Genomic DNA, 7,881 nt, shown 5'->3' with positions numbered 1-7,881 from the left:
TCAAATGAATTCGTGGAGCCCTCTTTATGTGTATTTATAGAGGTAGAGAGGAATCATTCTAATCATCCATTTAGGTGCAACTTCCTCTCAAGAAAGAGCTTTGAGATTTACCTTGCCGCAGCAAGAAGGAGAGGCCTAGACAACGTGGAGGAGCAGGTCTGAAGTCTGCCATGGAGTGAGGAGGCTGGTGTGGAATGTCTTTAGGCTATCCGAGTCTATTATTTTGAGGGTCGAGAAGGAAGGGTGTTAGGCTGAGTTCCTTGTGAGCAAGACGTTGTTGGTTGTAGGATGTTTCAAGGCTAAAACCACAGTAAGGAAGGACTGTTTTGGTGGGTTGTTGGAGGATCGCAGCTAGTTGAGGTAGGCCACAGGCCTAGCCTCCCAAAAAAAGGCATCATGCATGAAGAGGAGCCTTCCTTGCCTAGGCCAAAACTAGAAGGAGATTGTTTGGTGACTGTTGGAGGATTTAGGGCTACATCAAAGTGCCCTAACTAGGTTTCATGAACAACAAAGTACATACATCATTACAACAGTGTTTTGGAGGGTCGTTGGGTCCTTGATTTGTGGGCCAGAGTGTGGACCGATTGATGGGCTGCTTGTATGAGGCCTTAGGAGTTGTTTGGAGGAGCCCACATGTATTGTTGAGAAGCCTACCAAGCAGCCAAGGTGAAAGCATGCACATCAGATTGGAAGGCAAGAGGACAGCAACAAGGAGTGTTGTAGAGGTTCCCTTGGTTGATGAGTTGATGGTGTCCTAGGAGAGGACATATTGATGTACCTAGATTTGTGCAATAGATCCTTTATCACATAGCAAAGGGCGGATTGGTGGATTCTGTGGGCAGCCATGTGTAAGGGTCTCCTAAGTGTGGGGATGCCCTAACTAGGATCAGATGCTACAACGTGGAATTGGTCTCTCGTGGACTGTTGGAGGGCAGCGTGAGAGAAGACCAAGTGTGGATGTGATTGGACACTTATGGTCTACTAGAGGATAGCGTGATAGTGTCCAAGTTGGAGCCCGGTGAGTAACACCTTGATGGACAAAGGTGGTTATGAGAGAGGCAGTTGATGAGCTCAAGGGTCTAATCAACCAAGAGCAATTTGTGGAGCCTAAGACTTGTGTGTAGTGAAGGACTTCTACAACAGATGATGGGAATTCCTCCTATCCCATGTTCATTGCGGGTAATGGACATCTTGCAGTGATAGGTGGAAACCCTCTTTGCCCTATGTTGGTCTTCATCGCAGCAGCGCAGGAAGACCATAGTGGGTTGAAGTCCCTGAGTAGCTGAGGAGCAGCAGTGAGCAGATTGAGAGTTGTTCACAAGTGGAGTTGTAAACAACTCGACAGGAGTCTCGATGTGTTGATGCATTGATGGATGAACGTTCAACTAGTGAGCAGATTAGATAGCCGAGATTCAATGCCCAGATGGACTTGCAGCATTGATAGAGGCAAGAGCTGCAGATCAGGGGCTGAAGGACTAGGCAGGTACAAGGTATGACCGAGAGGGACTGAGAGAGCGCGCTGCATCAGCCAGATGGTCAGAGTATCTTGTTTAGGGTAGATTGGTCATCGATGGACTAACACCAAGCCCCAGTTTTGTATCTTGTACTAGTGGATGTATGAGGGCCATTATCCCTGGTACGGGAGCCCTAGACTGTTGTATTATATGTTGTTTAATATAACAAAGTTGGGTTGAAAAATGTAAAAAGTTGTATATATTTTGTGCATGTTTGATTTACAGTTGTTTATATTCCGTTGTGCAAAGTAGTATCATTGAGATTCTTGGGTTGGTAGCGTCAGAGATTTTAAGATTCTATCTTAGGCCCAAGGTCGTGGAAATTCAACACTCTTAGTGGCACCCCTTCATCTAAACACTCACACAAGGACAAGCAATACAAGGATTGTCCAATTCCTATTTAATTGCAAAGAACACAGGGAAAAAATTGTTTCCCAACAAAAATAGGGTGTGGACTAGCTGTGGTCCACGCAGTGATGCTACAATCCTAGGTTCTTATTGTTATTACATTATATGGTGATGAATCCTTTAGTACATCCATGCATATATGAATTTGCTTGACTACCCACAGGCCATAGAGAATTAGAGATGTCTTAATGCATTAGATGTCACTGCACCATTAGCATGTCCATGCATATATGAATTTGCTTGACTACCCAAAGGCCATAGAGAATTAGAGATGCCCCAACGTATTAGATGTCACTGCACCATTAACACATCCATTTTAATGACATTAACTTGTGATGTTTTCATTATTAGTATTAGATCTCTTAATTATCTTTTCTTATCATCATGATTAATGCCAAGAAACAAATAGAAGAACGCAAGATATAGGTGCAATGTCAGGGAAAAACCCCCCTCGAGGGGAAACCCAGTCACAAATTCTTCCTTAATTTGATTCAACATGAGATGACCAAGACCCTTACAATATAAACTAAAGACTCCTTCCATCAAGTCATCCTTGTCACTATAATGCCACCGAGATATCATCACTATAATAGCAATCAGCTCCGAGACCTCCTCAGTGCAGTGTCATCAAACCCTTCTCACTAATTTTCACCAAAATATTCAATGTTGTAGCACTGAGCCCTTACCACTGTAGTGATACCTTTAAACTTAGACTGAACCATGATTACTTTAGTTATACCTTTCTTCATTGTTGTGGTATCGAAACAGATTTATTGAAATTGTGGTAATTCGAGCTTCATGTCAGAAATATCCGCACTTCATTTCATAGAGATCTGAACTTGTCATTCTGTGATTTATGCGAGCTTCTTCTTTTGTGATGACCGAACTTTTCTTCAGATATAAATGTGAGCTTGTTGTCTGAAATGTGGAGTGGTGCACCCTCCTATTTATACTTGTTTTTCCATAAATGAGCCGACATGATATTTGAGGAGCAGTGTCATTGCTTTGACCCGACATGAGTTCTTTTGAGGGTAATGGACTTGATGAGGATTCTTTTGAAGGTGACAGCAAGGAGACCTTGATGGAGGAGGAGCCTTAAAATAAAAATTTAACTTTGAAAATTAACCTAAGGCCTTCAATGGAGGCTTGACCTAAGCTAAGTCACCAGGTTCGGCGAATTTAATCCTAGGGATTCGAAATTCGCCGAACTTCAACCGAATTCGAATTTGTCCGATCAAGTTCGCCGAACAAAATGACTCCATAAAGGAATTTCATGGGATTTACTAGGGCTATAGAGTTTTTGAGGAATACTGTAAAGGTGAGTTGGGATTTAGATAGAACCTCTACATAGTTTTTTTTCTTTGCATTTAGAAGACTTGGGAAATGTAGAACAATTAATTTAGAAGACTTCAACTCATTACATCATGACCATTCCAACTGTCTCTCTGGAGCTATTAAAGCTCTAGAAGCTACCATAATTCAACTTCCAGTCACCATTGGTGTGAAGGTATTCATCTTCTCTTTGTCTAGGTATTTTGTTGGTTATTGTATATGTTGCTTGGTTGGTTTTGGACATGTTTTTCTATTGTTCCTAATGAATGATTGATTTGGTTACCAATAGACAAGGAGTTTTACTAATATGCATCAAGTATACCTGTGGATGGAGCTCTTAATTCAACTAGTGATGTAATGCAATCAACAAGATCTGCCATTGTTGAGGGATAGATCCCACATGTTACATAAACAACTTGGGTTTAAATGAGTGGTTCCTCCTTTGTAAGGACCCCTTCATATACTTTATTAAAAGGCCCTTATAATATATTAAGTAGTGTGTTTACTAGTATGATGCCACCATCATGTCATCTTATGCATGAAAGAGTTTGAGGGTAAATAAATATTGAGGTACCACAACTTAGTAAAATAATGTTTTAACGAATGGCCATATCTTATGGTTAGCCTATTACAATAATCGTCAATTTACCTCCACATATAAAATATGGTATTGGACTATTATGTCAAATGGGCTAGCCCCACGTAGAGTATACCTATAAATTTTTTTATAATGAAAATATAAGTGGCATGGTCCTAGTAGACCACATTAGAGCCAAAGTTAGTGAAATTGACTATGAGATAATACGAGTGTTAAGCTAGGTTAATTACCATAATACGAAAAAGCACCTCATATCCATTTACCATAAATTTCTAAATCCCAAAGCCTCATCAACCAAGATGTCATTATGAAGAGAAAACCAAGACATGACAATCAACCACATAAGCCACTTCTCATCCACTGCCACAGTTTTCCTCTACCAATGTCCCAACCTTTGGAGGGTTAGGATCATGATACCGATATGTAAAAATCTAGAACATGTGATTAAGACCCCATGTGCAACCCTCGTGTGATATGGTGGGTAACAGGTTGTTTGGTGAAGACATTGAATTTTTCTTATAGATGATATTGCTATGCATAGAGAGTGTGACTGGATCAATGCCTTGTACAAGGAATTGATGCTCATCATAAACTTCATTTCAGTGTATATTGTTGTCCACTATATTTACCAAATTCACTCTACTTGTAGCTACTTAAACTTGCAAGGACTATATTTGGTCAGTTTTGCTTGCCTTTAGGCGTCTGTTGAATGTTTGATGAGCATTGTTTGATATGATAGTGAGTGATTTATGGGAGAAACTAAGGATACATAGTACATTAGATAGGGATGGTTCCTATATAATGCAAGACACTATTATTTATCCTTATTCTTGGGCATAGATTAAGTATATTTTGTTGTTCACCAAGCCAATTTATAATATGATTTTCTTTGCAAATTTAGATCAACCAATGATTGGGTCGGCTTATGAACAGATGGAAACCATGCTAGGCCAGCTTAAGGACATTATTCAGATGAGAGATCTAAAATTTTGTGACTATATTCTACATAGAGGTGGAAGAACAGTGGGTGAAGCAAAATTTCCATTTGATTCCTTAACATATGTCCTTACACCAAAATGCTTTGTTGCGTCATAGTTGGAAACGCCATTTGGTGAAGAGAAAACCACACATGGATCCAAAGGTTGAAAGTGATCACATGTGAATAGCAGACAAGCTTGCCCCCAATGAAGAGTGTGATATCATGAGCACAAACAATCAATATTGAAAGACTATTGTTTTGTCTATTAAACTAGAGATTTGAAGAAGATGAATTCTCTTTAGTGGTGGAACATGTATGGTGGTTTTTCCCTACAATTGTAGTGTTTAGTGAAATTGGTGCTTTCATAGGTTGTGAACACTTGAAACAGTTTACCAAGTACAAAATCCCATTGTAGTAGAAGAGGTTGAGGTGAACAATTAAGTAAGAACAAGTAGCATTTGTTTAATGGACAACTCCTAAATCTCTACAGGTTTTATGTTTTGCAAATTTAAGTTTATGTTGGGAAAATATGCAAGAATTTATGGTACTAGGGATATAGAGTTTTTGAGGGAGATTTTAAAGGTGAGGTGGGATTTAGATAGACTCCCTGCATATTTTGTTTTCTTTGCATTTTCTAGACCCAAACTCAAAAAATTATGATTTTATTAACATCTCATTGTACAGTTTGGCGACATCTTTCCTTTAATATAATCATTACTCATTTGGATTTAAAAGAAAAAAAATATTCTAGTGACCCATTTAAGGTTCGTGCATACTATTTAACCCTAGTATGGGTGGAAGAAAGGCATTGCTACAACCAATGCAAATGAGATGGAGGGAAAACTAGGAAATGGAGTCTTTCAAGTGGTGATCTAAATAAACTATAGATTTGAAATTCCATCTGATTGGCACGAGATTTCAAGTTTTTTTTTCATCTTGGAGAGATACATATGCTTTTGGTTGTTTTACCTTCTGATTTCCCATTGGATGTCATAGGTGAGCTAGATGTAAAATTAGGATTACTTAGAGAACTAGTTGTGCCACTGAAATATTCTTTTGCATAGTTAATAATACAAATATTTTGCAAATTTTCAATTTGAGTCATTGTGTAATTGCTTTAATGATTCTATTTAATCATTTCAACATTTTTAAGAAATACAAAAACCGCATTTTTCATTTCCACTGGATGAATGATTATGATTTTATAATTTGTGTATAAATTTATTTTGTAAATGCACAGATGAAATTTGATGAAGAAGGTAAAGTGAATGGGGTGACATTAGAGGGTGAAATTACCAGATGTAAAAAAATTGTTTGTGATTCATCATATCTACCTAACAAGTTAATTTTACTTGAATGATCTTAAACTTAAAATATGTTTTATTATAACATAGTTGTACAATACTCCTATGTTTGTATGTCATGCTACCTAACATGTTTTCGTGAGTCAAGTTAAGAAGATAGGTAAGTTTTCTTTAGCAATTTCTATCACGAGCCACCCCATTTGCACTTGATCATTTTTTCTTTTATTTTTATTATAGCATACTTGTAGAATAGTCCTATGTCACGCTACCTGACATGTTTTTTTTAGCCAGGTTAAGAATATAGGGGAAGTTTCTCAAGCAATTTTCATCATGGACCACCCCATTCCGAATACAAATGATTCATAATCACTGTAGATTATTTTTCCTCAAAAGCAACTTGGATGCAAATATGATATGTATATCCTCTTATTACATATTTTGTCTTTTCAAAAATCATATTTTTGCCTTGTGCTTTTTTGGATGAATAGGAGGAATTCATATTTTGCCCTCATTACAGACCGTAGTTTCTCAATAACAAGGTTTTGCCATGGAAATTTATGCATGAGATACATGTAAATGCATCAATGTAGATTTATGATTTCATATTACAGGTTTTTATTGTACCCTCTACTTTGTAATTACATGAATTTTCTTCACCTTTCATTTTGTAGATATGTATTTTGTTGTTCCCATTCACATAATGTTACTCCCAAAGGAAAATGCATTGCATTTGTTTCAATAGAAGCATATACTGACCAACCCGAGAAAGGATTACAACCAGGATTAAATTTGCTTGGAGCAGTTGATGAGGATTTTTTTAACACTTAAGATATATATGAACTTGTTAATGAACCATCTCTTGAAAATGGCTTCATATCAAAAGTAAATGGTATTTTCATATTTTCTTTGACTTTTACATTTATTTGTGGATATCTTTTTATTATCAAGTCTAGGAAGGTACCATAATGTAGAGAATTTTTTCCTGCAGAGCTATGATGCAACTACACATCTTGAGACAACGGTTCAAGATGTGATTTCTATGTACACTCAAATCACAGGAAAGGTAGAGTTACTATTTATTTACACTTGAATATTTTTTCTTTTATTTTTCAGTAGGTTTATTTCAACTACTACCCTTAACAATATTGATTTTTTGGCCTACCCTTAATGCCTATTCTTTTCTTTTTTCTTCTATCTCTTTTGTTTTTGAAAGCATTGGATCTAAGTTTTGATCTCAGTGTTGCAACTGTTGCATATGAGTAATTTCTATTGTTCCAGGCTTGATTTTCTTTGATGGTAATGCTAAGCTGCATCAAATGCCTATTCTTTGCTTTTTTCTTCTATCTCTTTTTCTATATAGGTATTAGATCTAAGTGTTGATCTCAATGTTTCAGGTGTTGGATACGAGTAATTTCTATTGTTCTAGGCTTCAATTTCTTGGACAGTAATGTCAGGCTACATCCATCTTCTAGATATGGTCAAAAGTGACCTCATATGTCACTGTAAGATTTCTTTGAATTTGTGAAGCTTATTTATGTATCAAAATATTGACATGCATTCTAAATTAGTTACCTCAATGCCTAGCGAGTGTTACAATGAAGTTGAGTCTTTTTTCTAATATATGTCAATAGTCTCTTTTGAATATTTAATCTACATGTTTTTCTTGCAATAATTTATAATGTAAAAGCAGTTTCCATTGTATGAGAAGTAAGAATTTTTGTGTATGGGTGCATACTGTATATACCT

The 7,881-nt window shown here is 36.9% G+C and overlaps 1 pseudogene; it reads left to right on the top strand.

Moving 5' to 3' along the window:
• The first annotated feature begins 6,071 nt into the window (after positions 1–6,071).
• On the top strand, positions 6,072–7,546 carry LOC149190503 (guanosine nucleotide diphosphate dissociation inhibitor 1-like; annotated as a pseudogene).
• Positions 7,547–7,881: the final 335 nt, after the last annotated feature.

The sequence above is a fragment of the Pinus tabuliformis genome, chromosome 3_1 (assembly GCF_031772625.1).
Source record: "Pinus tabuliformis cultivar Carrire ecotype Pingquan chromosome 3_1, CPIR1, whole genome shotgun sequence".
NCBI classification, from domain to species: Eukaryota; Viridiplantae; Streptophyta; class Pinopsida; order Pinales; family Pinaceae; genus Pinus; species Pinus tabuliformis.
Note: the sequence above shows the minus strand (reverse complement) of the source record. Positions and strands in the feature narration are given on the sequence as shown.